General features: G+C 42.7%; 1 pseudogene; it reads right to left on the minus strand.

The window, feature by feature from the left end:
• Positions 1–678: 678 nt before the first annotated feature.
• LOC124849909 lies at positions 679–4,220 on the minus strand (annotated as a pseudogene).
• Between the last annotated feature and the right edge of the window lie 6,382 nt (positions 4,221–10,602).

Consider the following 10,602-nt stretch of genomic DNA (forward strand, 5'->3'; position numbering starts at 1 on the left):
GATGTCCCATGTCTGATAAGGGTTAAGGAAGCTGGAGCAACCAGCTTGTAAAAAACAAACAAAAACAACTACATTTTCCTTTAACGCAGCACAAGCTGTGGTGTGACACGCTCCTCATAAACCTGACAGCTGGTGAAAACAGTGACTGACCTACAACCTAGTGAACCATGTCATTAAAACAGTGACAGTCAACAGAAATTCAGGACGAGAGACGCTACGGCATGTTCACCACAACATTGAACATGTGGAAGGTTTCTATTGTGAAAACACTGAATACAAAGTAAATGTACCCAACGTATCCTTGGTCTGCCTACACCCACATGTACACGTCTACTCTCTTATCACCTGCACAGTCATCATAGCAACAGATATGGAGACTGGAGGGAAAGTGAGGTGGTTCTTTACACTGTTGGCCCTGAGCTCCGTGTGCACACAGTTGTTCCAAGCTCTTTTACTGCCTCCAAGTCAACACAACACTGCCCATCGGACCGAGCATTCAGGAGAGGATATTCAGGATTTTTGAGGATGGTTCAACACAGTCAGTGAGGCCACATACATTTAATCCATGTGTTTTGACCATATTGAAGAGTTGCAGTCCTTCAGGGGGCGTCTGGGTGAGACACAGTGCTCTGGTTCTTCCCAGTTTTTTGAGTGATCCGTCTTGCTTTCTGCCTGAAGTCAACAGACGCCTTTGGTCAGAGCTTTCTCCTTCAACAGACTGGGCACAGCCAGCAGAAGCTCACAAAAGAGGCTGGGCCAATTGACCTCCTTCCTTTGCTTGCTCTTCCCTCCACTGTAACGTTGCTGCCACTGCCACACAGTGTATTTCCATGACAACCTGGGGATTGTAAGAGCGGTATGGAAACGTCAAACACTTGGTGGGCTCGCATCATTGCACACAAAAGGCCAGTGACCTACATGTGGAGTGAGGATGAAGGCTTTTCCCAGAAGAACAGGCCCGGCAGTGCACCAGAGTACGGGAAAGAAACACAGCGACAATCCCCCACTCTTGTTTTTTATTATTATTCAATTTGATCCCACCCAGCTGCTCACTTGCAGTACAAACCCTGAAATGATACTGACTCTTTATTATGTGAATCTGTTTCATAGGATATATATTTCATCTTGATCTCACTGTTAGTTCTCAGCGACGTATCCAGTCGTACCACCACTGTGTGCAGTACATTGTTCATTTAAGTACAACAGCACAAATCCTACAATGTGATATATATTCTACACAGTTATGTACTGTATAAATATGTATGCAATACTTATTTTATATCGCATATATACATTTGCGGGCGGAAAATGGCGGAATGCTTCCATGTAAACAAACATTCCTGGCTGGTCAGCAATTGGGGGCCATGTTTGTCTGGACTAATCTGGCAACAGCAGATAGTCTTTATGGCCGCCCATTGGCCATCAATCAGGCTGCTGAAGACCTGGCTGACAACAGCAGGGGTCACACCATCACCACGGAGACTGCCTTTAAAAGCAGCCATATAAACGAGATGGGGTGTTGGCATGAGACAAAGAGAAAGAGAGCGGGGCGGAGGGATGGGCCAGTTGTGTGAGCTGTGTCCTCTTTGGACAGAACTGGGCTTCATCTTGAGGAAAGCAGTACCACGCTGAGTCACCTCTCCCTCCGGAGAACGAGTTCATTCAGTACAGCAGTTCACACTTGCCAATATGAGCAGACAGTGTCAGATATAACCAGTCTCAGTGCCACTGTTATCAACTCAATAGGATTACCCTAAATCATAATAGTAACAATAACATTTTATTTCTATAGCCAGTGTTTCCCCTACATGCATCTAGCAGCAGCGCTACGCCACTGCTGGAATTTGACCGCTCCCACTGAATTTTTGGGGATTGGGCTCCATCTTATCTTTGGATGGGAACAGACACCAAAATTATGAAAGACAGTAGTATCAATAAGATCCAACCTTACTGGTGCTGCTAATGGTATTGAAGAAATTGATGCAATAGTCTATGATGAATTTTAGCTATTCCCAATCCTGAGGAGATCCACAGAATCCATGTGTCTGTGAGCTGGCCATGGCTGAAAGAGAACGTCTGATTGTACTTCATCAAATCAATGGAGACAACACTCGTTGTCACAAGTGTAACAAATGTTTTGCATGCAAAGGCGATCCAATTTTGGTGAAAATTAAAGTGAAAGAACATCTAAGCCCAAAACCCGAAGCTCTTCACAGCTGCAGCCAGTGGCAGGATGACCTAACCCTGAGGGTAAATGGGTTCATAGTGAAAGACCTTCAACCCTTTACAACAGTAGAGTCCAATCTCTCTGTTCATATTGAGCTGTGTTACTGTTTTCCTTAGATGGGCTTTATGTTAGTCCCATCGCTCAACACACTACATCTTGTACTTTATATTACTTATTTGTTCAAAATTGTGCTGTTCAACAATGTTGAGTACAGGATGAGAAACAAAACATTTGTCCATTCCATTTTATTCTCATTTTCTTAATTTTTTTCATCCTAAAAAAGAAACAAGATCTGATAAGAGTACCGGCTCAAATTTCTCTTCCCCGCACGTGCTCTTCACCTCCGCTGCTTCAAATCCATCCAAGGGGAAACACTGATAGCACTTATCAAAAAAAGGTTACAAAGTGCTTTGCAACAATAAAACAGCACAGACCAAAACATGACCAAAAAAAGTACGAGAGATAACAGAAGTTGCATAAGGAGTTTGTACTCCTGAGTCGAACTCCACAGTACGTTCTTGGAAAGTTAACATTTATCAAACAGGCTACAGCAGCTTCAAGTGCTCCGTTTTAGATTCCTTTTTGTAATGATTCAAAGTCTAAGGTGCAGTCTGAACAGGTGAGTTTTGAAGGGTTTCTGCTGTCCTGATGTCAATGGGGGGCTTGTTCCACAATTGAGGACAGAAAACAGATGGGATTTAGTTGAGCGGTGGCAGCCCACCCCTCTCAGTGAGGGAGTAGCAAGTCGTTTGGCAGTAGCAGAGCGTAGTGGTGTAAGGTTTGACCAGGGCCTGGATGTATGAAGACTCTGAGCCATTAGCAGCACTGTAGGCCAGTATCAGTGCCTTGATTCAGATTCGAGCCACCACCTGGAGCCAGTGCAGGGTGCGGAGGAGCGGTGTAGTGTGGGAGAACTTGGGTAGGTTGAAGACCAACTGGGCCACTGCAGAGGTCGGATGGCACGTCGGCAGACCAGCTAGGAGGGAGTAGCAGTAGTCCAGACGTGAGATGACAACAGCCTGCACCAACACCTGCGTCAACTTCTCTGTGAGGAAAAGATGTATCCTCCTGATGTTGTGGAGGATGAATCTGCAGGAGCAGGTCGTCACTGCAATGTTGGCAGTGAAGGACAGTTGGTCGTCCAGTGTCACACCCAGGTTCCTTGCAGTTTCAGTAGGGGTCACCACCGAGTTCTCAATTGTGATGGAGAGGTCGATGGTGGGAGACGCCTTCCCTGGGAGGAAAACATCTCGGTCCTTATTGAGTTTTAAGCTGGTGCGTCGACATCCACTGGGAAATGTCGGCCAGTCATGCAGAGATTCTGCTGCGACCTGGGTTTCAGATTGTGGAAAGGACCAAATGAGTTAGGTTTCATCGGCGTAGCTATGGTAGAAAAAGCTGTGTGAATAACAGAGCCTAATGACCTGGTGTACAGAGAGAAGAGGATGGGGCCCAGAACGGAGCCCTGAGGGACCCCAGTGGTGAGGTTGCGGGGTTCGGACACAGATCCTCTCCAAGTAACCCTGTAAGTGTGGTCCTTGAGGTAGGATGCGAACAGGGAGAGTGTAGAGCCTGAGACTCCCAGTTGTTGGAAGGTGGAGAGGAAGATCTGCTGGTTCATTGAGAGGTTGAGCACGGAGAGGGAGTGAAGTTCCTCTGTGACAGCTAGGAGGTGGTGTCCATTGAGTCCAGACTGGAGGGGGTCAAGAAGACTAGAAAAGTTCAATATAAAATACAGACCATTTACCATGGAAAGTGTCTGGCTGTGCCACTTTGACCAACCTATATATGATTGAGTTTGAGTTCTCCTCTGCTGAGTGTGTGTGTGTGTGTGTGTGTGCGCGTGTTAGTTTGTGTGTGTGTGTGTGTGGCAGCGTCCCTCTCTTCACACCTAGCTGGGCTTCATGCCTGCTCCTCATTGACTAATCAACACTGGTTTAAAAGCTGTGTCTTCCCTTCTCTTCCTCACCAGATCGTTGTAGCTGCTTGTCATGCTGCTCGTTAGCGTTTTTCTAGTTTTGCTTCCAGAGATCTTTGCCTGTGCTCATGTATGTTCTCTTGTGTCTTAGAGAAACCCTGTGGATGTATTCTGTTGTTTTTTGATCAGAACCCCAGCCACCACACCCGCCCCTGCTCATTCCACCTGCTCAGCTCAGCACATTACCAAACATGTTCTTTGTGAACTTGTTGTTATTGAAACCTTTAAACTGCATTTGAGTCCAATCTAGAAAGTTGTAAGAAAGAGTTTTAATTGTCTTTATGGGTAACATATGGGACAGGACAATTGACTGAGCTGTTCATTTTTCTGACCTCTCTGCTTATAGATGACCTTAAGTAAGTCTGTACATATGATTATAATCAGTGTAAGTCACTTCCTCCAAGGAAATGGTAAACAATAGGAAATCCTATGAAGAGGGAACCTGGAATGACGAGGCAGCTGTAAAGGGAACATGGGAGGATGTAAACCATCAAGGTCTGTGAGACTCCAGTGAATTAATTTCAATTCAATTCAAGTCAAGTTTATTTGTCATATGTACAGTGCAACACAGGGTGACACTGGGCAATGACATACTTAGTACGATGTGATGGGACTTTGCACACAACGCTCTTATTGTAATCTCACTGGATATAATGGAATATGTTTCTTAACATTACCTCATCTGGATCAGTTTTTTTTGGTATATACAGTAGACATTTTCTTATATTGTCCAGGGACAGTTTGTTTCACATCACTGTTTATTTAACAGTATATTTTAATTTAACACTACAATGTTTTCATGAATTAAACCTCCAGAATGACATGTAATGCATCTGAGGTACTTGTTCCTTGTATATTTCCATATTATGACTTTATACTTCTACCCAACTACTGTATGGTAACTTTGGAGATTAAGATGTAACATTGGAGCTAAAATTGTATGCATTACTTAGATATATCTGGCAGACGTTATTAATTGTAAATGTTAGTGTCACTTTGACCAACTGCAACGCCCGATTACTTGAATTATTCTATAATGGGACCTCGCTGCACAATACTTTTTTAAATTTATCAATAACACTTTGGACTAAAGAGTATATTTGCAATTTAGTGCTTCCTTTGTCTGAATGCTATATATACATATATATATATATATATATATATATATATATATATACATACTGTGTGTGGGTGTGATTGTGAGTATATGTATATATGTGCGTGTGTGTATATATACAATATATATATTTATATATATGCAGGTTTGCGATGACCCTTAACAGATGGTAGATTCTACGCAAATGGGCTAATTTACTGGTTAACTGTAGATGTAGAGTTTCTGAATATGGTATATAGAGAAAGGAACATGGGCTCAGATGACTGTTAGTGCTAATCTCTTACTTTGGTACACTGACACCTTGTGGATTAATGCTGCACAGCTTTGTCATCACGCACATTATACCACAGTACACTCAAAATACGTCTCGTTTCAAGACACTAGAACCACAACACCCCTATTTGACCTTACTGTGTATGCATCAGAGAACATTTAAATCACTGCATGTGTTTGTGTGGTGTGAGACCATTCAATCATTTATGTACTTTATCAATTAATATTAGTGTTGTCATTATTAATAATAATTACTGGGCTCTTGTATCCCAGTCATGATTTGACTGTTGTAAGTAAGATTGTGGAAACTCTAATCAGAATTTGCTCACCCCAGGTGGGCGGAGCTGAAGATAGACCCAGCTCTAAGGGGCGTGGTCGCCGACCTCATCCATCTGTCCATGATGGAGCAAGATGGGCAGCTATGGAGTGAGCCATTGCAATGAAAAGTAACAGGAACTTCTGGAGTACATTAATAACCCGGCAGGGAAACCAGAACGCACCATCATCGCAGAACTCATCTGCAGGCCACAGAGCAACAAGCACAGATTGCCCGGCTGAAGAATGAGAACTCCAGTCTGCGTCTAAAGTTCACTCTGATTTCCTCAGTTATGTAACAATGCAGCCAAGACTTCAGAGGAAATGACCCACTTGCAGACGCAGGCAGACCGATGCAGGAAGGCTTCCTCAGTGAAGAACGTCAAGAGGTGGATGAGGAGCCAGTACTACGAAGCAGGTTCAGCATTCAGCTTATGTTTTCCTTATCTGGCTCCAGTGAACCTTACGTTGGCCATTCTGTATAATTTGTACTACAGAGGTGTTCATCAGCTGTCTCAGCACTACAGTAAATTAATTATGAGCAACATTATCTGAACCATGAATAAAGAACTTGATGTGATATGAGAAGAAGTGCTGATACCTGCCAATTCATTTGGTTTCCGTGACAGACTTAGGTGACATTCAAAAAAGTGACATGTAAATAATATGATCAAATATATGGAATCAAAAGAATCACATTATTATGATATATACCGTAAATAAACACAGACATTTTATTACTGGGTGAATATTTTTGTCTGACAATGCTCAAACTACTATGAACCGAAGCTGAAGTAATATCGTTAGAGTAAGACTGTAAAAGCATGGTGACGACCCAGGAACCGGATGTTGGTAATTAAGATAGTTATTTATTGTGGAGGTGAAAAAAACAGATGAATGGTTTAACTAAAGGAGGAGAACAGGGTGGATGGACACTTTACATCAAACAGATAAGCAGAATAAAAAGAGACGTCTGTAAGGGTTAGGTCAGGAGTGAACAGCTTCGTAGGACCCATCGCCAGAAGGAGGATACTGTACATGAAGAACACGAGGAACGTACCCAGACACTGGGAAACTCACACAGACAAATAGACAAACACTAACTGGATACACAATAAACTGGATGCTTCTTAATTTCTAAAAAAGAAATGAATGTTTCACTGTATTATTATGGGTTATTTTCATTTGTTTCCACAGATTATGTTTAGTTGCTTTCCCTGTTTTCAGTGTTTACAGTTTATCAGACACCTTTACTGAGACGTTGAGAAGTTGAATGAAATGAATGTTTCAATGGTTTCAGTCTTTTATTTGGACCATACAGGCGTGGGTTAAGGCCAGTGTATGTGCGCTGAAGGCCTCATGTTTTAGGGTCAGGGTCAACCCTTCAGCAGAGGATTGTGAAAACAGCCTTGTAGTGTCATAGTCTGCACATGTGTCCTTCTGCTCAAACATTCAAGTAGCAAGAAGAGTGGAGAGGAATTGAAGATCATTTGAAGTAGTTGCATGTGTCACGATACAGCAAAACAAGTCTTGTTTCCCAGACTTTCATGTGATGATATGAACTGTGTTGATATCTTCTGACAACTCACCGCTCCAGATACGACTGGATACCAAGCAATTCTAATGGACTGCTTGTGTTGATACCTGACTTCTGCAGCGATGCTCATCAGAGCACAAACACACCAGTTTACAACGTTTTAGGAAATATCAGAGAGTATGAGTGTGTTTGAGAAAGGCAGGTCAACAGATCAGAAAAATAGATGGGATCAAATCATTAAGGATAGTCTGTGCCACTCCCACTTCAAATGTAGGTCTCTCTTCAGCCACTGGATGGTGCTGTGGTGTAAGACATGACCGTGAACTACACACATCCATACAGTACATCCATCCATACATACTGTGTACTCTGCCCACAGGTGCACAGCCTCAGTTGTCGCTGCATGTCTCCGCTGATCAGAGAGCAGAGAGGATTCCTGCTCCCGTTTTATTTCACCTGCAGCCGGTCTCGGTAGAGATGACTGGGGAGGAGGCAATTACAGAGGCAAGCAACAGGAAACAGATGTGCAATTATGGGAACAGAGGTTTGCACTTAGCCCGCTCATTGCCCCCGTGCTGTCGCTGCAATCCATGATGCAATGCAGAGCAGCCCGATCCACAACAGCTAATGAACCCCCATCTCACCTCCAGAGCTACAAGCCCTGATCGTCACAAACATGTGTCAGAGTCAAATCCTCTGCTCATCATGGTGTGCTTTAGCATAAGCAGGCTCACTTTTCATGAAGTTTATTACAAAATATTCTTTACCTCGCGGCCTTGGTTGAATACGTTTTAAAATCCCTTTTGCTTTATTTCTGTCGACAGAGCCTTTTGGAGATGACGACACAGACACCCACATCTGTTTCCTGATTGGATCAAACTTGTGTGAAGTGCAATAACACAACTGCTCTGCAGTATATACGAAACTTGTGTCCGAAAGCACAACTGACGATATAGTTCACCATAGTGAGTTCCCCATTTTGTGTATCCCACAATGCATTGTGAAAAGTAGCGTGCAACCGATGGTCACTGACCGAGCAATATACCATCATGCATTGCACTCAGGGCTCTGCAGCAAGAACAATTGCGGATGGACGAGACGCACGACTCCTTTCCATTTAGCGTTCCATGATATGTTTAAGTCTGACATGTTGAAGTTAGTTATGTAATAAACTGTGAGATTAAGGTGAATGTTGCCACAGCACCAGTCACCACGAGTGACTCAGCTCGCCTTGTACAGTAATTAGCAATTTAAGTTAAAGCTTGATGAGCTACAATATTTGAATCATACTTAGTGAAATACATGACACATAAGTACTATAAAAACAGTGGATGGTAATTATTTTCATCTCTTCTCTGGGAAGCGGTTTGCCTCAGCAGCTGGATGGGAGTGAGTTATATCAACTCCTTAATCTGTAGACTGAGGTTAAATAACACTATATCATTTGACTTCATCACGGTCTGCCAATATATTTCATGATTCTGGTTGAGACAGTTTCTTTTCAATATATCTGGTATTAAATTAAATTATGTAGAGCCATGCTGAAAGAGATGGCCTTGCCTCGTGGGAGAATCTGAAGACTGAGGATTTAACTGTAGTGATATCATTAATCCTTACTGTATTCATCATTGAATATATACACTACATCTACAATACACTCTATTGATTGTGCACTACAAATATTTTACATAAATTGCAAAGTTTGCAGGAGCTCAGGAAGCCACCGATAGGGAGTGTCACTAAACCTCTGCTGGGAGCTGGAAGTTGATGAGGACGTCTGTTCAGCCTCCGGATGAACATTCTTTATTTTTTAACATGGTTTTGGAAAAGTAACGGTACGGATCAAATACTATGAAGCTATGAGAACTACTATTGGAACTATGAGCAATAACAATTGACACTTTTACATGAAATGAAGCTTGAACCAAAAAATACATGATCATCAAAAGTACCGGGCCAAGACAGGTACCTGGTTGTTCAGTACACAGTACTGAGCTGCTTGGCTGAGAACAGAAGTATTCATATTGACATCACAGTGTATGATATGTGATAATATGTTCTCACAGTTTATTTATGAGGAAACAATATTGGGCCTTGTCCAAGTTTCCCCAGGAGGGGGTGTAGTCTGTCAGAGAATTCAGATGATGTGTGTGTGTATATATATATATATGTACATACACATGACAAAGTGTAAAAGAAACATATATAAAATAACAACATAATAACCGGCGCAAGTAGTGTTCAAAAGTGTCTTTCTTTTATTTTGCAGATGAGTTACTTATATAGTCAACTACATAGACTTCCTTTTATAGTGAGTAGGGGGTAGTGAATGAGTGGGGGGTCTGGGACACAGCCTGTGGAGAAGATGGAGAGAAGATGGAGACAGAAGATGGAGAGAAGATGGAGACAGAAGATGGAGAGAAAATGGACAGAAGATGGAGAGAAGATGGAGACACTTGGTAAAAACATCAGTATGGACATAGACTGTTATTCATATTCCATATTCCCTGGTGTTTTCAACTCATTGCTGTCATAGACACCAATTCAAAGTCTCTCTCTGCACTTGGGTGTTTGGTTGCTTCAAATGAATGAATGAATGAATAAGCTGTATAATGTGTGGTCCAACTAATTCTAATGATAAGACTGTTTATGTCTGTTGGTCATCGTCCCACTGCCTCCCTTCTCTCTGAAGAATGAAAAGTGTGTGTGACTGTATATATTTACAAAAAGTGATGGAATACAACATCCTTCCAATATTTCCGTCAGAAATGGGATGACAGCAGACACAGTTTGAAACAGTCTGCGGCCTTCGTGTGTGACATCATTGTTTCAGGGTCTGTAGCAGTGGCTGAACATTGGCTCTGTCGTGTGACAACAGTGACGTGAGCACCACTCCTGGAGGCTTTTCATACTCTGACGCCTGCACTTTCCCCTCTCCTTTGACTTATGCATGCCCCCCGCCACCTGAAACACAGGGGCCATGTGGAATGAGGTGTGCCTCTGCTGATGAGGGAGAGATTGAAGGACTCACACGCGTTTCCTGTGTCTCTCCGGGCTTCTGAGGAGGTCTGCTGCTTACTCAGGAGTGAAAGACTCAAATTAAAGTGTTTGTGCTGACAAAGGACAAATGGGATTTTTCCTTTGCGCAAACGGTG

Source organism: Scophthalmus maximus, chromosome 3 (genome assembly GCF_022379125.1).
Source record: "Scophthalmus maximus strain ysfricsl-2021 chromosome 3, ASM2237912v1, whole genome shotgun sequence".
Taxonomy (NCBI): Eukaryota; Metazoa; Chordata; class Actinopteri; order Pleuronectiformes; family Scophthalmidae; genus Scophthalmus; species Scophthalmus maximus.